This window comes from Cupressus sempervirens, chromosome 8, assembly GCF_028749045.1.
Source record: "Cupressus sempervirens isolate cs-2001-9-10 chromosome 8, ASM2874904v1, whole genome shotgun sequence".
NCBI lineage: Eukaryota > Viridiplantae > Streptophyta > Pinopsida > Cupressales > Cupressaceae > Cupressus > Cupressus sempervirens.
Genome location: NC_143125.1, coordinates 552,901,595 through 552,924,766, shown reverse-complemented (window position 1 = coordinate 552,924,766; position 23,172 = coordinate 552,901,595).

The window sequence follows — 23,172 nt, the reverse complement described above, 5'->3', positions numbered from 1 at the left end:
AAAAAAGTCTCGTGTCTGACCACCCTAACTAATAGAAAATTTTACCAAATTTAAATTATTTTTTTCCTTATACTAGTCGAAGTATAGAATGTGACGCAACTTTTAGATTTAAAAAATGTTATACCGTTTGAAAGTTATAGCTATTTTTCAATCAGTATGTCAATCAACACTTTACAATTATCTTCATTAATAATTAATTCATAAATACTTATCGAACTCAAAATTTGACAGAAATTATATTTATGGAATCTAGAGATCCATATTAAAAAACCCTTTTCGTTTTATTTAATTTCGATCAAAATAACATTGTCAGACGGCTACCTGAAGTCTGAGTATCACTAAAATCCTCTTCAAACACGTCTTTTGGGTTGATCGGGTAGGTTTGGTATTTACCAAGCCTAATCAGATATCCGATTGCAAATTGGATATTCGATTTTAAATCGGATATCCAATTATAAATCGGATAACCAATTTGAAATCAGATATCCGATATGTTGAGGTGGGCAAATTTAAAATCTCAACCCATTTTGAAGGGCAAATTGGGTTTAAACGTCACAACTTATTATTTCTAAATTATTTCACTTATATTAATATGTAAAGATGTATTTTAATATATTATATATATAATAACGTAATGTAAAGATATAAGATATAATCTAACAATATATACTAATATATTATGTTAATCCTATTAAAATCTATAAATATAATTTATATTATTATTATTTTTACTAAATATATAAACGTAATTTATATATATATATATAAAATACGTATTATATATTATTATAGTAATATGTATGTTATTAATATGCATAATAATGTAATATTTTCATTAAATATAATATGTATTATATATTATTATATTAATATGTATTATATATTATTATATTAATATGTATAATAATATATTATATATATAATAACGTAATATATTAAATATAAATATATAATATGTATTATATATATTATTATATTAATATGTATGTTATTAATATATATATATATATAATAACATTATATTTTCATTAAATATGTTATTAATCTATATATAATAATGTAATATTTTTATTAAATATAATAATGTAATATATATATATATGTATGTTATTAATAGATATGTATATTATTAATATATGTGAGTCAAAGGGGGTCATAGGTCAACCATTGACCCCCTTTGATGCATTAAACGACGACATATGTCCTTAGGGGTCCTAAGAGCCCTAGGGACATATTAAAATGGTTAATATGGGTCAAAGGGAGTCATAAGGTGACCTATGACCCTTTTTGATTGATTAAATGATGATATAAGTCCCTACAGGTCCTAGGACCCCGAGGGACATATTTGAATTGTTCATATGGATCAAAGGGGGTCATAGGACCCATTAAATGATGACATATGTCTCTAGGGGTCCTAGGACCCTTAGAGACATATTTGAATGGGTAATATGGGTCAAAGGGGGTCATAGGGTGACCTATGACTCGCTTTGACAAATTAAATGACAACATATGTCTCTAGGGGTCATAAAACCCCTAACGACATATTTGAATGGGTAATATGGGTCAAAAAGGGGTCATCGGGTGACCTATGACCATCTTTGACCCATTAAATGACAACATATGTCGGTAGGGGTCCTCGGACCCCTAGGAACATATTCGAATGGGTTATATGGGTCAAAGCGGGTTTTGACCCATATGAACGATTCAAATATGTTGCTAGGGGTCCTAAGACACCTAGGGACATATTCGAATAGTTCATATGGGTCATCGGGTCATAGGTGACCTATGACCCCCTTTGACCAATTAAATGACGACATATGTCTCTAGGGGTCCTAGCACCCCTAGAGACATATTCAAATTGTTCATATAGGTCAAAGGGGGTCATAGGGTGACCTATGACCCCCTTTGACCCATTAAATGACAACATATGTCTCTAGGGGTCCTATAACCCCTAGGGACATATTCAAATCGTTCGTATCAGTCAAATGGGGTCATAGGGTGACCTATGACACTTTTTGACCCATTAAATGATGACATATGTCCCTAAGGGTCCTAGGACCCCTAGGGACATATTCGAATCATTCATATGGGTCAAAGGGGTTCATAGGGTGACCTATGACCCCCTTTGACCCATTAAGCGATCACATACCCCTTTGACCCATATCAACGATTTGAATATGTCCCTAGGGGTCCTAAGACTCATAAGAAAATATTTGAATCATTCATATGGGTCAAAGGGGGTGATAAGGTGACCTATGATGCCCTTTGACCCATTAAACGATGACATATGTCCTTAGGGGTCTTGAGACCTCTAAGGACATATTTGAATTGTTCATATGGGTCAAAGGGGGTCATAGGGTGAACTATGACTACATTTGACCCATTAAATGACGACATATGTCCCTAAGGGTCCTAGGGACATATAAGAATGGGCCATATGGGTCAAAGGCGGTCTGTCGTCATTTAATGGGGGTCATAGGGTGCCTTATGACACCCTTTGACCCATTAAACGATGACATATGTCTCTACAGGTCCTAAGACCCATAAGGACATATCTGAATCGTTCATATGGGTCAAAGGGGGTCATAGGGTGACCTATGACCCCCTTTGCCCCATTAAACGATGTCATATGTCCCTATGGGTTCTAGGACCCCTAGGAACATTTTCGAATGGGTAATATGGGTCAAAGGGGGTCATAGGGTGACCTATGACTCTTTCTGACCCATTAAACAACAACATATGTCTTCGACATCTTCAAATGGGTAATATGGGTCAAAGGGAGTCATAGGGTGACCTATGACTCGCTTTGACCCATTAAATGGCAACATATGTCGCTATGAGTTTTCGGACCCCTAGGAGCATATTTGAATGGGTCATATGGTTCAAAGGGGGCATAAGGTGACCTATGAACCCTTTTGACCCATTAAATGATGACATATGTCTCTAGGGGTCCTAGAACCCCTAGGGACATATTTGAATCATTCATATGGGTCAAAGGGGGTCATAGGGTGACCTATGACCCCCTTTGACTCCTTAAACGACGACATATGTCCCTAGGGGTTTTGGGACCCCTTGGGACATATTCGAATTGTTCATATAGGTCAAAAGGGGTCATACGGTGACCTATAACTCCCTTTGACCCATTAAACGATGAAATATGTCCCTCGGGGTTCTAAGACCTCTAGGGACCTATTGGAATGGGTAATATGGGTCAAAGGGGGTCATAGGGTGACCTATGACTCTCTTTGCCCTATTAAATAACAACATATGTCTCTAGGGGTCCTAGAACCCCTAAGGAGATATTCGAATGGGTAATATGGGTCAAAAGGGGTCATAAGGTGATCTATGATGCTCTTTGACTCATTAAACGACAACATATGTCGCTAAAAGTTTTCGGACCCCTAAGAACATATTTGAATGGGTCATATGGGTCAAAGGGGGTCATAGGGTGACCTATGACCCCCTTTGACCCTTTAAACGATGACTTATGTCTCTAGGGATCCTAAAATCCCTAGGGACATATTCGAATTGTTCATATGGGTCAAAGGGGGTCATAGGGTGACCTGTGACCCCCTCTGACCCATTAAATGATGACATATGTCTCTAGGGGTCTTATAACCCCTAGGGATATATTCGAATCGTTCATATGGGTCAAAGGGAGTCATAGGGTGCCTTATGACACCCTTTGACCCATTAAACGATGACATATGTCGCTAGGGGTTGTCGAACCCGTAGGAACAATACGAATGGGTCATATGGGTCAAAGGGGGTCATAGGGTGACCTGTGACGCACTTTGACCCATTAAACGATGACATATGTCACTAGGGTCCTCGAACCCCTAGGAACATATTCGAATGGGTCATATGGGTCAAACGGGGTCATAGGGTGACCTATGACCCGTTTTGACCCATTAAACGATGACATATGTCCCTAGGGGTTCTAGGACCCCTAGGGACATATTCGAATCCTTCATAAGGGTCGAAGGGGGTCATAGGTTGACCTACGACTCCCTTTGACCCATTAAATGATGACATATGTCCCTAGGGGTTCTAGGACCCCTAGGGACATATTCGAATCGGTAATATGGGTCAAAGGGGTCATAGATTGACCTATGACTCCCTTTGACCCATTAAATGATGACATATGTCCCTAGGGGTTCTACCACCCCTAGGGACATATTCGAATGGGTAATATGGATCAAAGGGGGTCATAGGGTGACCTATGACTCTCTTTGACCCATTAAATGACAACATGTCTCTAAAGGTCCTAAAATGCCTAGGGACATATTCAATGGGTAATATAGGTCAAAGGGGGTCATAGGGTGACCTATGACCCCCTTTGACCCTTTAAATGATGACATATGTCTCTAGGGATCCTAAAACCCTTAGGGACATATTCGAATTGTTCATATGGGTCAAAGGGGGTCATAGGGTGACCTATGACCCCCTTTGACCCATTAAACAATGACATATGTCTCTAGGGGTCTTATAACCCCTAAGGACATACTCGAATTGTTCATATGGGTCAAAGGGAGTGATAGGGTGCCTTATGACACACTTTGACCCATTAAACGACAACATATGTCACTAGGGGTCCTTAGACCTGTAGAAACATATTCGAATGGGTCATATGGGTCAAAGGGGGTCATAGGTCACCCATTAAATGACAACATATGTCTCTAGGGGTCCTAGAACCCCTAGGGATATATTTGGATTGTTAATATGAGTCAAAGGGGGTCATAAGGTGATCTATGACCCCCTTTGACCTATTAAATGATGACATATGTCCCTAGGAGTTCTAGGACCCCTAAGGACATATTCGAATTGTTCATATGGGTCAAATGAGGTCATAGGTTGACCTATGACTCCTTTTGACCCATGAAATGATGAGACATATTCGAATAGGTAATATGAGTCAAAGGGGATCATAGGGTGACCTATGACTCTCTTTAATCCATTAAATGAAAACATATGTCTCTAGAGGTCCTAGAACACTTAGGGACATATTCAATGGGTAATATGGGTCAAAGGGGGTCATAGGGTGACCTATGACCCTTTTTGACCTATTAAACGATGACATAGGTTGCTAGGGGTCCTTAGACCACTAAGAACATATTCGAATGCGTCATATGGGTCAAAGGGGGTCATAGGGTGACCTATGACCCCCTTTGACCCATTAAAGGATGACATATGTCTCTAGGGGTCCTAGAACCCCTAGGGACATATTTGAATCGTTCATATGGGTCAAAGGGGGTCATAGGTTGACTTATGACTCTCTTTGACCCATTAAACGATGACATATGTCTCTAGGGGTCCTAGAACCCCTAGGGACATATTCGAATCGTTCATATGGGTCAAAGGGGATCATAGGGTGACTTATGACCTCCTTTGACCTATTAAACGATGACATATGTCTCTAGGGGTCCTATAACCCCTAGGGACATATTCGAATCATTTATATGGGTCAAAGGGGGTCATAAGGTGACCTATGACACCCTTTGACCCATTAAACGATGACACATGTCCCTAGGGATATATTTGAATCATTGATATGAGTCAAAGAGGGTCATATGGTGACCTATGACCCCCTTTGACCCATTGAACGATGACATATGTCGCTAAAGGTCCTCAGACCCCTAGGAACATATTCGAATGGGTCATATGGGTCAAAGGAGGTCATAGGGTGACCTATGACCCCCTTTGACCCATTAAATGACAACATATGTCTCTAGGGGTCCTAGAACCCATAGGGACATATTCGAATTGTTCATATTGGTCAAAGGGGGTCATTGGGTAACCTATGACCCCTTTTGACCTATTAAACGATGACATATGTCTCTAGGGGTCCTATAACCCATAGGGACATATTTGAATCGTTCATATGGGTCAAAGGGGGTCATAGGGTGACCTATGACACCCTTTGACCCATTAAATGACGACATATATCCCTAGGTGTCCTAGGACCCCTAGGGACATATTCGAATCATTCATATGGGTTAAAGGAGGTCATAGGGTGACCCATGACCCCCTTTGACCCATTAAATGATGACATATGTCTGTAGGGGTCCTATAACCCCTAGCGACATATTCGAATCGTTCATATGGGTCAAAGGGGGTCATATGGTGACCTATGACACCCTTTGACCCATTAAACAATGACATATGTCCCTATGACTCACTTTGACCCATTAAACGATGACATATGTGCCTAAAGGTCCTAGGGACAGATTCGAATGGGCCATATGGGTCAAGGGGGTCATAGGGTGACCTATGACCCTCTTTGACCCAGTAAACAACGACATATGTCCCTAGGGGTTCTAGCACCCCTATGGACATATTCAAATCATTCGTATGTATATGGGTTAAAAAATGAAAGGATATATATATAGTATTTATACTATTTGATGATAATAATAATAATATAAATAAACATTAAATATTAATATTATCATATCTATAGTAATAATAATAATACTATTATAGCTATAATAATAATATATATATTAATACTATATTGTAGCATAATAATAATAATAATAATAATATAAATAAACACTAAATATTTACACTATTATATCTATAGTAATAATATTAATACTATTATGGGTATAATAATATTGATACTATAGCTATATTAATACTATATATTAATATTACTATATATTAATACTATTATATATTAATATCATTGATACTTTATATTAATACTATTATACTATAAATACTATTATATATTAATACTACTATACTATTAGCTTAGTAATAAACCAAAGTCAGAAAATTATAGCAAGTTTTGATTTTGATAATATTAATATAATTATGGCAAAAGAGAGAAATTTTAGCAAGTTTTCCATTCAAAAATTTACTTTGCAATATCGGATATCTGATTTTATTGGCACCAATTCCCAATAATTCCCTGTTCATATAGACCCGACAACATCACTTTTCCACTTTTTTTTCACGGGTTTTGAAAAAAGTCGCGTTTTGGGGCCCAACTAATCAATTTTTTTTGAAAATATAACCTTAGGTGTTCAAATTTGTCATCTAAATGGAGAGCTAGAGTCGTCGAAAGGATAAACACAAAAGGAAGATATCCAATGAAGACATTGCGACATATAGAGAAAGGGACAAAATGGAACACCGAAGAAAAAGACAAGGTATGCTAAATATCAGTCAAGTTGACGATGAATTAATTGAAGGTGAAATCATAGAATCAGATAATGAATATGTACAGTTGGGGAATGAAAATGTACCTATTGAAAACGATAATGCCAAAGTTGAAAATTTGGAGAATGAAAATTTTGAAGAAGAAATGCCACCAAGTCATAATCCAAATTGCATAATTGACCATGTCGAAGATGACAATGCACAGGAACCTAATGCGCAAGAACCTTACATATCTCCTAATTATAATCGACATGAAGGTTCTAAAACACCAAAATGGATAATTGAAATTGATGAAATGATTATTTCTAGTTTGGAAGGAAAAAAATCAGAAAGAACCATTCGATTATGGGCTTCAAGACTATATCAGATGTTTTTCAGCAACAAAACAGTGGTAGAGCAATGTTAGCTTTTCATGCACTTATTAAAGATGCAAAATATGAGACCTATGCTTTCCAAATTGAAGATTCATGTTAATAAAAAGTTGGAAAAAAATGCCATTATCGTGAAGAATCTTTTCAGTGCTCTCAATAGCATTGGAAAAAATAGAAGAGAGAAGGATAATAGAGCTGCTCAAAGGGTCATTACAACTTCTTTGGTATGTCATCATTTGAGAAAGGGTAGATATATGAGACAAACTTGTATTGATTTGAATCTAAATCATACTACTTTGAGAAGAGCACTTAGTCGACGAGAGAAAATTGATGATCCTCTTCAAAATGAAATATGGGCATTTGGTGGGAGACTTCCATGTTTTGATAAGAAGCTATTCGACGATGTGAAGGAAGAAATTACACAATTTTGGCACTTTAACTCACGAGTATCACCCAATGCTAAAGATGTCTTAAAGTTGAGAATTGGCATCAGAGATCGCATGCCACATCCTAAACACCATTTAGAAGTAAGTCAAACTATGTTGTTCAAACAATTTAGAGAGAGTCATCCAAGTATTCATATATCACAAAGGGCTTTTGAATCTTTGAAGCTATTTTACTGTGTACCACTCAAAATTTGAAATACATGTTGTTGCAAATATCATGTTGAGTTTTCTATGCACCATGAACTATTACGCTCCATCCGTTGTACTTTTCATAGTAAAGAAATGTTGGAGGATTGTGGAGCTAGTGGGCTTCCAAAATCATCAAGAGACTTGCTAGATCAACTCTTATGTCGTAGAGTTGATGGTTATTCCTTTTATAGAAATGCTTGCTTAAATGAGAAGTGTTCAGAATGTGGTGGCTTATCCAAGTTTGACACATGTTTCCATGAGGGGTGTGAACAAGATCTTGGAAAGACAATACTAAAAAAAGAGGTATATGAAATAGTGAAATACACATTGAAGAGTGGGAGTGAGAGCTCTAGATGTGAATTGGTTGGAAAAGATATCAGTGTGGCTAATTATATTTCAGATTTCAAGGTAAATCTTTTTTACAAGTATGCAAGACATAGTCACAGGTCTTAGTGGTTGGATCAACAATTTAGAACGTGTAAGGAGACTTTTCCAATTGACACTATTATATCAATTGTTGATTTTGCTGAGAACTACACATTGCAACCTCAACATGAGAAACAATCTCAGTATTACAACTCCATTAAGATTGCAATTTTTGTTCACATAACATATAGACATGCCCCTAATAGTGCAGAAGATAATTGAAAGATTATTAGAGAGTATCATTTTTATATGAGTGATGATAGATCTCACTCTCACGAGTTTGTGCAATATTGTTTTGAGAATTTTTTTGATTTCTTACATGAGCATGCAATTGCTATGGATAGACATATCATTTGGTCAGATAATTGTACAGGTCAATTCAAGAATGCTCGCATGTTTTATTGGTTGTGTAGGATGCACGTAGAGAGAAGGGTGCCTCATATTTGGAATTTTTTTGAGTCTGGCCATGGAAAAGGGGAACATGATGGAGCAGGGGCATGTGTGAAGAGAGCTCTAGTTAAGGAGCAACTGAAAATTTCAACAATAGAGCTTCTTGATGCTCGTAGTATTGTTGATTGGTGTAGTTTAGCATTATCACAAAGGGGGACTCTTGATTCAGTGGTATGCAAGTTCTTTTGGTTGGTTGAGGAAGGGTCCATAGGTGATAGATCAGATTGTGCTATAGTGAGAGACTCATAAAAAATGCATTCATTTCGGAGCTCTAATTCTAGTACATGGACCATTTGGATATGACAACTAGCTTTTTTTTGTCATACTTTTTTTCAGTGTGATTGGGATCACTGTGAGTCAAGTGAGTGGGTGGACACATGGGCTCCACATTATCTTACTCCAAGCTCTATCATACCCCCTATCAAAAATGATGACATGGAAAGTTCACTTGAGCATAACCATCTATCAGATATACTTCAGCCAGGACATGTCTTTGCATTGGTTGCACCACAGGGGAATGATGAGAAATTCGATTATTGGTTAGGACGTTGTGTAAGAGGAAAACAAAACCTTGCACAACCGATCACAGATGATGATGGATTCACGTATCCTACTAGTTCAGTGGTTGTTGCTGGAACATGGTTGCGGACATACATGCTTAGAAGGAACAGAATTCGTGCATTCGAAGATTATCAAAAGCACAAAGTAATTCTCATATATTTGCATCTTATTATAGCAACAAATGTAAAGTTATTGAAACATGAAGGAAGACCAAAAGTAAAAGAACTTTTTACTATTGCTAATGCTGATCATAAAGCCCTGTTGGAGACCCTAAAATAGAGAGAGGACCCTATTGGAATACTTGACTAGGTATGTATACTTCTTATGTTATTTTCTTCATAATGATTTAATGAATTGATGATTATCTTGTTTAATACAATAAGTTACTAATTTTTTTATGATATTGGAATGTAGGTACATCATGAAGAGTTGGAGGGGGGTGGTATTGGGGGGAATTTCTAAAATTTATGATGTATTATGATGTAAAATGTATAGTTTTTTTTATATGGTTTTTGTATTTTGGTAGGTTCTTTGTAAGGAATTATAAGAGGAAGATATTGAACAAGTTCTTCCAAATCATATTTGCATGTGATACAAGGCTATACCGACAATTTTAAGAGGATTTATAACTATATGAAAGATAATTGCATGCGGATATCTTATTAAAAATTTGGTTTTTTCCTTATTTGACATAAAGTTGACATTATGATTATTAAAACTATTTTTATCAAACTAATGAAATTAAAAAAATTTAGAAAGTACAGATTAACAATTAGAATACTTGATTTCTTCCATTTTGCAACCAATCATAGCATTTGAAAGCATAAAGAGTCATAATATTGTATAATGTTTTGAAAGACTTTCATATTGAAAAGTTCTATGAAGCACATTTGGGATAAGCCATGAAATCCATGAAAGAAGATAACATGTAGGATAAGCAATTAAAGCCAATAAGCAAGATAGCACATGCATAATGACATGATATGAAGTTGGATATGAAGGCTATGAGTGGATGAGAAAGTAAAATAGGGTACACATGGTTAGCTTGATTTTCTTTTAGTTGTAGCCTTTGAGGGTACGCATGGTCTATATGAAAAGAATTTTGAATTTTATGTTTCAACACTATGGAATCTTTAGTTTTATGAATTTTTCTTCCATGGAGATTAATTTAAGAATGCCTTGTGTGTATGTAAAGGCCTTAAGGGAGATTAATTTAAGAATGCAATATTCTCCTCTAACCTTTTATCAAGTTTAGAATTGATTTCTATCATGTGCTTAGAGAGATGAAGGTAAGAAAGATTATTTGTCTCTTCTAGCTCTTTGTATTGAACATAAAGAAAGAAAGATGAAAAGTGAACAAATCTAAGTGTAGTCAATAGATCAAGGAAACCATTTAGTGAAAGAAATTCTTAGTATGCATATCATAGACCATGAAGTTAGAAAATACCAATAGCTCTAAGACCAAAGAGCCATTTTAAGCATGTTCAAGCACTAGAGACATAGAAAATCAAAGTCAATTTATGAAACTCCCCTTAGCAAAAAATGCAAACAAATATTTGCATTTGACGTTTTGACTTGGTTGAAAAAGTTTGACAATAATTGATAATATTGCAAGCTTGATGTTCAAAAGAAATTTTGTTTTCCAAGAAAGATAGTGACACATGGAGTAGTCTTCAAACAATCAAGCAAGGCACAAAGCAACCTTTCATGATACACATCAAAGGGGTAAACCTTTCTTGACAACTTTTCAAAATCTAACTCCTAACAGCTACAAGTCAGTGCCATTAGCTCTGAGTGGGTGGGTGAACCATAGTAACACCCTTGTTCCAACCACATAGACCCTCTATCGTCCGTGGTCACCCCGTACCGAGGAGTCTCCAAGGTACTCTAAGTGCATTTTGAGGTCGATCTTTTGAGGGTCATAACTCAGAGCTCATGAGGGCTATCGATGAACTATCGAATGCTACAGGACGATGATACTAAGGCCTAAAATAATCTATCTCATTTTTGAGAGATCACAATTTTGTTTGGATTCAGCACAACGATCTCGCTCGATGCCAAAACTCGCAGTGTGCCTCAGTTCATACGTGCACCACAGTGTAACTTTGAAACCTCTGATCTTGGCATCGAATCATCAGTGTCATTAGGTCCGAATGGATAGGTGAACCCTAGTCACACCCTTGTTCTAGTCACGAAGACCATCCATCATTTGTGGCCACCCCATACCGAGGAGTCTCCAAGGTGCTCTAAGTGCATTTTGAGGTCGATCTTTCGAGGGTCATAACTCAGAGCTTGTGAGGGCTATCGATGAATTTTCAAATGCTACAAGATGGTGATACTAAGGCCTAAAATAACCTATCTCATTTTTGAGAGATCACATTCCATTTGGATTTAGCACAGCAATCTCGCTCGATGCCAAAACTCGCAGTGTGCCTCAGTTCATAGGTGCACCACAGCGTAACTTTGAAACTGCTCATCTTGGCATTGAATCGTCAGTGCCATTAGCTCTGGATGGGTAGGTGAACCCTAGTCACACCCTTGTTCTAGCCACGAATACCATCCGTCATTTGCAACCACCCCATACTAAGGAGTCTCCAAGGTGTTCTAAGTGCATTTTGAGGTCAATCTTTCAAGGGTCATAACTCAGAGCTCATGAGGGCTATTGATGAATTGTCAAATGCTACAGGATGGTGATACTGAGGGCTAAAATAACCTATCTTATTTTTGAGAGATCACATTTCTTTTGGATTCAGCACACCGATCTCGCTCGATGCCAAAACTCGCAGTATGCCCTTAGTTCATAGGTGCACCACAGTGTAACTTTGAAATTGCTGATCTTGGCATCAAATTGTCAGTGCCATTAGCTCCAGATGGGCAGGAGAACCCTATTCATACCCTTGTTCTTGCCACAAAGACCATCCATCATTTGCGGCAACCCTGTACCGAGGAGTCTCCAAGGTGCTCTAAGTGCATTTTGAGTTTGATCTTTCAAGGGTCATAACTCAAATCTTGTGAGGGCTATTGATGAATTGTCAAATGCTACAGGACGATGATATTGAGGCCTAAAATAATGTATCTCATTTTTGAGAGATCACATTTCGTTTGGATTCAGCATAGCGATCTCGCTCGATGCCAAAACTTGCAGTGTGCCTCAGTTCATAGGTGCACCATAGCGTAACTTTGAAACTACTGATCTTGGCATCGAATTGTCAGTGCCATTAGCTCTGAATGGGTGGGTGAACCCTAGTCACACCCTTGTTCTAGTCATGAAGACCATCCATCATTTGCAGCCAACCCATACCGAGGAGTCTTCAAGGTGCTCTAAGTGCATTTTGAGGTCAATCCTTCGAGGTTCATAACTCAGAGCTCGTGAGGGCTATCAATGAACCGTTAGAGGAGACAAGTTTTTAAGGATGGAGTGGCTTAGTGTTTTTTCTAAAATAAGCTAGTGGGAAGGCTTTATTAGAGGGTCTTGGCCAAACTAGTGGGGTGTTTGCCCACTCTCTAATTTTAGAGATAGGTAGGTTTTGGAGGGAGATTAGGGGAGCTCTACTACAACTATCCTTACCCTAGCTTGGACCAAGGTTGGTATCTCAAACTTGCTTCTTTTCCATTTCTTTTGTTTAGCATGGTTAAGCAAATATGCAAGTGTGGAGTTTATCAATGGAGTATGCATTGCATTGCATTATGGAGTAGCATTCATGTGAGTGCTTGAATGGTGTTCATTCCATGTAGATTAGTTTGACACCATTGTGCATGTTGTTGTATTGTGTGGAGTATTGTGAGTATGAGGTTTGGATTTCGTCTATTTCCTTGTTGTATTATGGGTGTTGATATTGTGTTGTGAAAATGTGATGTGCTCTTGAAAATTTCTTGTTTTATTTCTACTTGGTTTTGTTTTCTTGTTTTGTGCTTGAGTATTGTTATGGGCATGGGACTTACACTCACCCTTGTGGGAAGGGAAGAGAAGTCCAGGGTGAAGGGCTTAAGTTGGGTTCGAAAAATGTATTGAGAACCTTGGAGTATGGGCTCCATTGTATGCCATAACATTTCATATCTTGCTGGGGGTGATAAGGAAAGTATGGTGTAGAAAGAAAGTTTGAGGAGTTACAACTGATGGTAGTGGGTTTGGAGGAGGAAATGTGGAGGCCCCGAGAGGGCATTAAATGGTTCATTTATGATAGCCTCGAGAGGGCATGAAATTTTCTGAATTATGATAGCCTCGAGAGGGCATGAAAATTATTTATTGCAAATATGGTTTTGTATGGAAAGTATCCATTTTAGAACACACCTTCACCCTATGTTTATGGTTCCATCTGTGAAGCCATTGTGAAATAGTCTTGGGGGGAAATTGTTCAAGTTTGAAATGTAATGTTTATGCATTGAAAGATTGTATGTGTATCCTAGTTTGAGCCTTGTTCCCTAGCATGGGGGTGGTCTCTTTGAGGCCTATGGTTGGGTGGAAAGCACCCATGGTCCTTGTTATTTTGTTGTGTTGCATATGCAGATTTGTGTCCAAGGGAGCAATAGAAATGGCTTGGAATGATCATCTTGCATATTAATGTTGGATGAGAAAACTTGACATTGTGCCCTCATTTGTGAAGGAGGATTCACCAGATTGTTCATGTTCTCAACGATCATGTTGGACAATGTTCATGCTACTCATTGTCCATATCTTTCAATGTCCATGTTACTTATGATTTTGAAAAGTCCCTTATGTTGCCCCATTGTGATGGAAGGAGATTGTATCATTGTTACCTAATGTACGTGTAGAAGAAATAATTGATAAGGTTGTATATGCATGTTTCATTTGGAGTTTATATTGTTATGAAAGTATTGGTATGAGTCACAGATTTTCTTTGACATCATTGTTATCATTTGAAAATGTGAAAGAAAGTTTTCTCCTTGTGGTATTGTAAATGACTAGTTAATAATAACAATCCATAGATGTTATGTGATACCATTGATTGTATAAATTTAAAACTTAGTAGATTGCTTACAATCTTGTTGTGCACTCAGTAATTTGGAAGGAAAATTTTATTTTCATATCACATGCATGGATAACATTGATTTTAATTACCAAGCTTAATGCAATTCTAAGCAAGGAAATCATCAAATTAATTTTATGATATAGCAAAATGAAGTTTGTTGTAAGAGAAGACATAATAAAATCTATGAGATACATTGTTGTAGGCATGCATTTTCCTCTCTAGAAAATGTATGGTAAAGGCAAATAAATCCCTTCCTTAATACAGAGAAATAAAATATTAAAGAATATTCCCAGGTTCGAGACTACTATGCAATAAAAATAAAAATAATAATAGCATATAGAGACTAATGAGTGTCCTAGACTAATATATTTTCTAAGTGACAGAATGGTACACATTACAATCTTGTGACCTCTAAGTCACATACAACACTCAAATAATAAATTAGTAATTAAATAAATAAAGGCATATTAGTGTGCATGTTAGAGAATATGAAAAATTTAAATATTTAACTCAAAAATAAAATAAAAGCCAAGATTGAGTGGATGTACATATAATAGGGTTAATATGAAGTAAGTTGTCAAGATGATGGGATTGGAGAATCAAGGATAAGGATGGATGGTGGATTAAAATAATAACTCAAATCTAGTTTTATCTAGTCAATAAAGCACATTGATACATTGATACATATATGTCAGAACGAAAAGGTATGTTATATACAAACCTTATTTATACGCTTGCACCTAATCCTTGCATAAAAAATTCATCTAAAAAATTTAAATTGACACACTCAATATGATGGTGTAGTAGGATATGTTCAAATATAGATTGTGAATTATTATTGAGTTAAGTACTTTGAATTGGCCCTTAGACTTACTAAGAGTTCCTCATTTTATGTGCTTACTAATTCATACTTTGAAACTACTTTGAATCTTAACATGCTTTGATAATAATAATATTGATAGTGAGAAAGTGAGCTTATGGTGAATAGTTAGATGTAATAATGTAAAAAGTAAATGTAATAGTATAGTAATTATAGTAATTCAAATAGTAAATGTAAAAGCATGGCAAGGTAGCTAGATTATTTAGTAGTTGATGAGCTAGATAGTTAGTGATTGTCTTTTGTTAGAGTGAGTTTAATTTATGTATTCAAATAGTAATTTTTGTGTTTAGAAAACTGTAGCGAGTGCTAGTTTGGTGAGGAAGCAATGTTGATAGAATGCATAAGGATGACTAAATAGAGTAAAGAGGGAGAAAATGACTCAATATTGGTCCAATCTTTGAGAGGACCTGTAACCAGTAAGATATGGATGCAAGCACATGATACACGTTTGGGACATAAAAGAAATTGTTTATTCCATAAGTTGTGTAACTAATGTGTTGAATGATGGATACTATAAATGCAAGTGGCCCCTTCTCCGTCATGTAGACTTTGAAGCTACCTTTGGGGCATATCTTTTCTAATTTCCAATGGTTAGATCCGATATAGTGTGGTAGATAACTGCACATTTTCTTATTTGACTAAGGGTGCTCATGTGATGAGTACTAAATCTAAATTCTCTAGATACGTGTGTTTAATTGATTAAGATATACTACACTTCCACACCATATAGTAATTGTCACATTAATATATATTGTAATGATTAATGAATGTGTGTACATTGGTAATGAGGATAATAAGTAATTCTGATCCCCTTCCCTTACATGCTAGAATCATGACCTAGTCCATATGATACAATTGACAGATCGTAATAGAATATTAGTATCAGAGGCTTGTTAGGATATGAATTACCTCACTAATTTATGAGTGTTGTATCTTGAACTTTCTCGTTTGACTCGTGATGCTAACTTGAACTAGACTGTCATCCAATCTATTTGAAAACCACCTGTGACAAAAATGTTAACAGCTTCACACTATCCACATGAGTCTTGAACTCCTATTCAATGATAACCTTGTTTTACAATATTTAATTTCTTATACAACTTCATGAGCTACAAAAAAAATTAAAAATTGTTGTGTTTTTACTAGTAAAATTTAGGGCATGACACATGATCCACGATAAGTTGAACAATACTAGATACTAAATTAATATGTATATCATTGTGCACGTAAATGAAAAAAATATATATCAAAATACATGTATCCATAGAAAAAATTTTACAAAAATATATATCAAAGATCATGTATCCATAGACAAAGTACTCAAATATATATATATATATATATATATCAAAATACATAGATCCATATACAAAATGTGCCTGATCCTGCCATTAGAATGTGTATAATATCAATGTTTCTGTATACAATGTGGCATATGCCATCTCAAAATGTCTCATGATGCATCCTACGAAAACTATACTATCCTAGGGTGCTAGTGGATGATCAAAATGCAGCCTCTTCGCTGCACTAGGTGGATCAGATGCCTCCTACATAAACGAAAAAAGAAAACCCAAAGTTAGACTACTAAATTTATATGATTCTACGTATCTAACATTGAATTACTCAAATGCATAATGATATTTTCCATAATGGAGATTAATACTATCAAAATTTCATAATAAATACCTCTCTCGTATGCCCTCAACAATGCTGGTACCTCTTTGATTGTGGGTTGTATATGTTCAAATACCTTTGTCAAATGAATCTACAATTTAAACTATAACATTATAATTCATAGCATGCTAAATTTATAACATATTTAATCATGAATTCAAACTACAACTTACTATTGTAGGCTCCTCCTTAGGAGTGAGTGGCCGCATCATCAAATCTACATAACTGTCACGTCGAACCTCATGTTCACTAGGAGTCTCCTATAAGATACAAAATAGTAGTTGTTAATATCACAGAAATTAGTTTTGAATTTATTTATGAAGATAAGTGATGCAAGAGCATCCCATACTCATCAAGGGAACATTGAAGATCCAAGGCATTACAGAGGTCATGGAACATCTCTTGAAGTCAATTGGGCAATCCTTGCACCAATTATGGCTCATGGAAGCATACAAAGTTATAATGTTGGACTCATATGTGGAAAAAAGTTGTAATTGGGCACGAGATAGGATTTTAGGATTTCATATGGTAGATGAGTCATTTGATAGGTTCATGTAGGTTGTCATGATCATATCTTGTCATTAGACAAGTCAAAACATTCTAGAATTGAGTTTTAGGGTTTGAAAAAGTAGGCCCTAGTTTTTAAGCCATTTTAAGGAGGGTTTTGAAGATTGGGTGTTTAGGAGTGTGACCAAGACCTATAATCTTGAAAATCCTTAGTGTGATGATCCCTTTGTTGAAGCTTTGGCATGTCTAATTCCTCCTTGTGTGTCCCAGAGTTGAAAGGTACATAAGTGGTGTCTAGAGATTTCTTGGTGAGGAAAGAAAGAGAATTAGTGAGTTGGCCCTTGGGAAGGAAGAAAACTTGTTGTGAAAATTCCTCCTAAAAATCAAATGGCTAGAGAACTTGAAGAATTGAGAGAAGAGTTGGCAAAAGAGAAAAGAGAGAGGAGAGAACTTGAAGCATCTAGAGTGAGGGAAGAAAGACAGCTGAGAAGAGAGAGGTTGAAGCTTATTTCAAGGATAAAATCCTTAAAAAAGGAAAGGCAAGAACCTAGAGGAGAAGAGGTTAGAGGAAGAAATCATGGAGAGAACCATGAAGAAGAAGAGGTTGGTAATGCAAGGCAAGAGCATGAGACAATAGATGATCCTGAAGAAAGGAGATTTATGATAATCATTAAGGCAGTACAAGGTAATGGTGGGAAGAACCATATTGATTTTCAAATATACCAAGGTAAAATGGATAGTGAAGAAGTGCTAGGGTGGATAGAGGCCCTTGAGAACTACTTTGATCTTGAAGACATAGAGGCAGATAAGAAGGTAAAAGTAGCAACAACAAGACTAAGAGGAACATCACTCACTTGGTGGAATAGTGTTTAGAATGAGAGAGAGGAAAGGTAGTTCAGGGAACCTAACCTATGTGGTAGGGGGGAACAAGTATCTATGTTGTCGGACACCTTGCCACTCCATGAAAGCGAGGATTCAAGTAGATTAGGAAGTTGGAATAAAGGTTTGGTCCATATTTTACAAGTTGGTCTATGTTTTGTAATAAAGGCACATGTAAGGCCCACAAGAATTTTGGTGTGGTTATAAACCAAGTGACTCCATGAGACCAAAACACCTTAGAATAGGGTATTTAGAGTCTAAACAATATTAGCAAAAAGTGGTTGTTTGTTTGTTTTATGGTTGGGAATGCCTATATGGTTGTTCCAATGGTCATGTAGACCTTTATATATGTCATATGTGATCTTAGTTGAAAGGAGGAGATCAGAGTGTATGGTGGTTTGGAGAAAAAATAATAAAAACTTCAATTTTTTAGAAATTTACTGGTAATCGCTCGGCTGTTACATTGGTACAGATCTGTACAGAACTTTAATGATTGCTAAGTGTATGAAATAGTTGCAGGGGTGAGTTAGGAAACTTTTGGTTTTGGTTTGACTCAAAAAAGAGTTCGGGTTTAAAAGTTATCTGCATTTTAGTAGAAGGTGGTCTGAAAAGCCTTGTTTCCTAGACCCTTCCACAAATGCATCCCTAACTTGCATTCCCACTAGTGGCACCCTCTAAAACTGAGGGATATGAAATTTAAGAGACTAGGCAACATAATGCCAGAGCTTGGAGGCTTGGAGAGAAGGGAAACTATTTTTCCAAGTCGGCCCAAGGTCAAGCAAGCCCATGTGCTTGACCGATTTTTGCAAGGTAATTGGTGACAGTCATGGTTGCAAGCACTTCTGATCAGTTTGAGTGCTAGAGTTGGATGCATTGACTATGTTGGAGATTTACTTAAGTTTTTTGGGTCTTGGGAACCCACCTTTCCCATTCTTCCTTGAAGCCCTAGCCTAACTTGATCAACTAGGCCTAGGTACCAAGAAGCAGTTTGGAGGGTCTTGGAGCAAGATCAGCCCAAAAGCTTTTGGATTCTTAGTAGGTGCCAAGAAGGGTGTTTGGACCTATGGAGAAGTCCCTATGCTATTAAGGGATACTGGGAGAAAAGTGCAAAGAAGCTAATTGGAAGGCTACAAGGTTTGTAGGCCTAGAAGTGCAAAGGTGTGTTGGGAGTTTGGTGGAACGAAAAAAATTGATGAGTTTGGGTTGGAATAGTATGTCCATGATTGTCTCCATTTTTGGTGATAGTTGGTGAGGCTTTTCAAGTGGGATTGCCTTGTTTGGCTTGGAGGTTGAGTATACTTGGAGTGGGTAAGAGGACTTGTGAGAAGTCCTAGAATCCTAAGTTGGATTGTGATAGCCATTTATTGGCTTGTGGAAGGTAGTTTCTGCAGACTCTGCATCAAAAGGGGATTGAATAAGATTTCAAATTAGGAGAGAATGAAGACTATGGTGAGAAATCAATTCTTGCCATATGATTTAGCAATCCAAATTTAAAGATAAGAAGGAACAATTTGAAACAGAGGGATATGGATGTCATGTCCTATACTGAGAAATTCCATACCCTGAGTATTAGGCAAGGACTGGAAGATGAAGATGAGAAGGTGGCTAGATACATTAATGGACTCAAGTACAATATTCAAGATGAAATAGGATTGAATGTACCAAGGACACGTGGAGAATGCTTTTAGTTGGCAATCCAGGTAGAGGAGAAGTTGAAAAGAAAGAATGAGAGGCAAGAAAATCAGAGAGGAGGTGGAACAATAAGAGGAAGAGGTGTAAGAAGTTAGTTTGACACTTCAAAAAATCAAGACAAAGATAAAGGAAAAGAGATTACATCTGAGACAAGAGGAAGTTTCAGGGGAGGAAGATTTGGAAGTGGAAGAGGTAATAGTGTTTTCATAGGTAAATGCTTCACATGTGGAGGAGTAGGAAATCAATCCTAGAAGTGCCTTGAGAAAGGTGTGGATTTTAGGAAGGAGGAGAGGAGAGTCACCTTGACCCAAGGAGAAGAGGAAGAAAAGAAGTACGATAATGCAGACCCTGAACTTGAAGGAGAATCTTTGATGGTGAGAAGAGGACCACAAATGTAGTAGCAAAAGGAGACCAGACCATCCATTTTTAGGACAAATTGCATGAGCCATGGTAGGATTTGTAAGATGATAATAGACTCTAGTTCCATTGATTATTTAGTGTCTTATGAAATGGTAAATAAACTAGGATTGAAGAAGTATCCTATTGATAGACCATATAGGGCATTTTGGGTTAGTGATGCACAAAATATTGTTGTAAGGGAGCAAGCAATAGTGGATTTCTCTATAGGAGAATATAAAAGATCAAGGTATACGTGATCACATTATAATGACATGCTGCCATGTAATCCTTGGAAGGTCTTGGCAAGCTTCAAGGAACACTATTGAATTTGGCTCATCAAATGTCTATATAGTACACAAAGATGGTGTGAAGTTTAAGATAAATCCTTTGACTGGTCATGATGAGGAAAGAGTTATTTTTTTTGGCAAGAAAGAGTTTGTGGACTTGCAGGAGCAGAGGGAGAGTAAACATGATATGAAAAATCTTCCACTGAAGCCATCTCTTTTGGTTATGAAGGATGAGATTGTTCAAGACAAAACTCAAAATTCTACTTACAAGCAGACAGTGACAGCAAAAGGAGTGATGATAGGAATAGTATGGTGCCCTTTGTTGATGAGACTGAACAAAGAAGTGAACATATCCATGGAGGATAAGATACAGGGTCAGCATGACCTCAGACAACAAGTTATTCAGCCTTTGTCAAGGATAAAACATGACTGTTCACAATCAGCAGGTAGTAAGGTTACCATGACTGGTAACAAGGATCCAATGCTTTTTGTTTCTAATGATTTGTATGCAGGTGTGCAGGGTAATACATTGCAAGTACAAAGTTGCAAACATCCCTCTAGAAGGATGGGAGGAAAGAAGATTGTACCCCTTAACTCTTGGGACAAGAGTTTCTTTGAAGGTGGGGTGTTTGGTGCAGGGGCACCTATTAAATCATCTAAGAGAGCCTTGGTACCAAATGAAGATAGAGGATCAAAGACATCATTGATTGTTAATTGGGATATATTAAAACCAATAATAGAATTATGTAATAAAAAATTTACTTTGAAAGACAAAAGTCATAAAAGTCCTAGTAAGGACCTAAGCGCAACATGATGTAAAATGGCCAAAAGAGCCATATGGGGTAGTCTTAGGATAGTTTCATACTTAGTTGCATTTAATAAATCCATATCACCAATTTTGAGTCCATGGAACAGTTTAGAAAGTTAGGGAATGCATAAAAACTTTAGTTTGAAATTTGAATGTCAAATTCAAACAGTCATATTAGTTTTGGAGGGAAAGTAGTAATTTGGTATTTGTTTGATTAAATAAACCTTTGTAACCAACTTGGTTGGTTGGACAGGTGCATATAAGCCTATTTAAGTTGTAATGAACATATGAAAGACATGAATCATTATTGGTACGGAAAAAAACAAAAAAAATTTATAGAACAAAAATCATACTTTCCTCTGCATCAATAAAAAATAAAATAATAAATGATACTTATACATACAATGGGGCTCTCTGTGCGAATGAAAATCCCTGATGATCTAGGACGCCGAATCTGTACAGGCTCATCGCCAGTAGCCACACCCTATATGCAATAAAGAATGTAATTAAATGAGATTACCACAAACATTTTACAAGAATGCATTAATAGTTAATCAATTAGAAAACATCTAATTACCTTTCCTTTGTCAATGCATGCTGGCTCACCCCCTGAACTTTGTCCCCCCAGGGCAGCTGGTATCTGCACAATAAAAGAAAGATGAGCAACCATATATGGTACAATATCAAATAGAAAAAAAAATGTGAACACATCATAATGTACCGTAGATGTCTCAAGGCCAAATGAAATGGCCGAGAGTGTAGCATCATCTATCTGTCTGAGCTCCTCCTTGGTCATCAACTAAACATGAATGAAGATCACATACATGTAAAAGTCAGTATGGCTTAAAAATTAAAATTACTCTATTATAAAAATTAACTTTAAATCACATATGTCATAAGAAAAAAATGTATACATGTATCGACATCGAAGGAGTCCATGCCTCTGCATTCCCCTCCTCTCTCACATCAGGGTCTGTAGCCTTTGCGCATGCGTCTGGTGTATCCTTGTATAATACAAAATGATACTTAGGATGATCACCTATGGGACCTAGGAAAATATTCTTGCATGTAATGCAAGTGTGAGGCACACAAACATGTGATGAGCTAGTCGATGATGAACTAGCACCAACATCATCAACACAAGGAGGCAAGACTAACCTAGCCTAAGATATCATTAGGCTACTCAGCCTATGAATGACTCTGATGGTCTGAGAGCTAGCCTCTGCCATAATATCTAGATGCTGCACTTGAGGAGGGAGGGAGATATTAGGGGGGGGGAACAAAAGTGTCAAGTTTCTTCCGCTAGGAAGAGGGTCTATCCTGAGGAGCTCCTAGTCCTAAGCCCATGTTGGGCTTCATGATCCAATAGTTCACTTTAAGTTTCAACACAAATTCTACATATAATTTTCTAAGGAAATAAAATGGTATGTCTAAATTTCCATGTG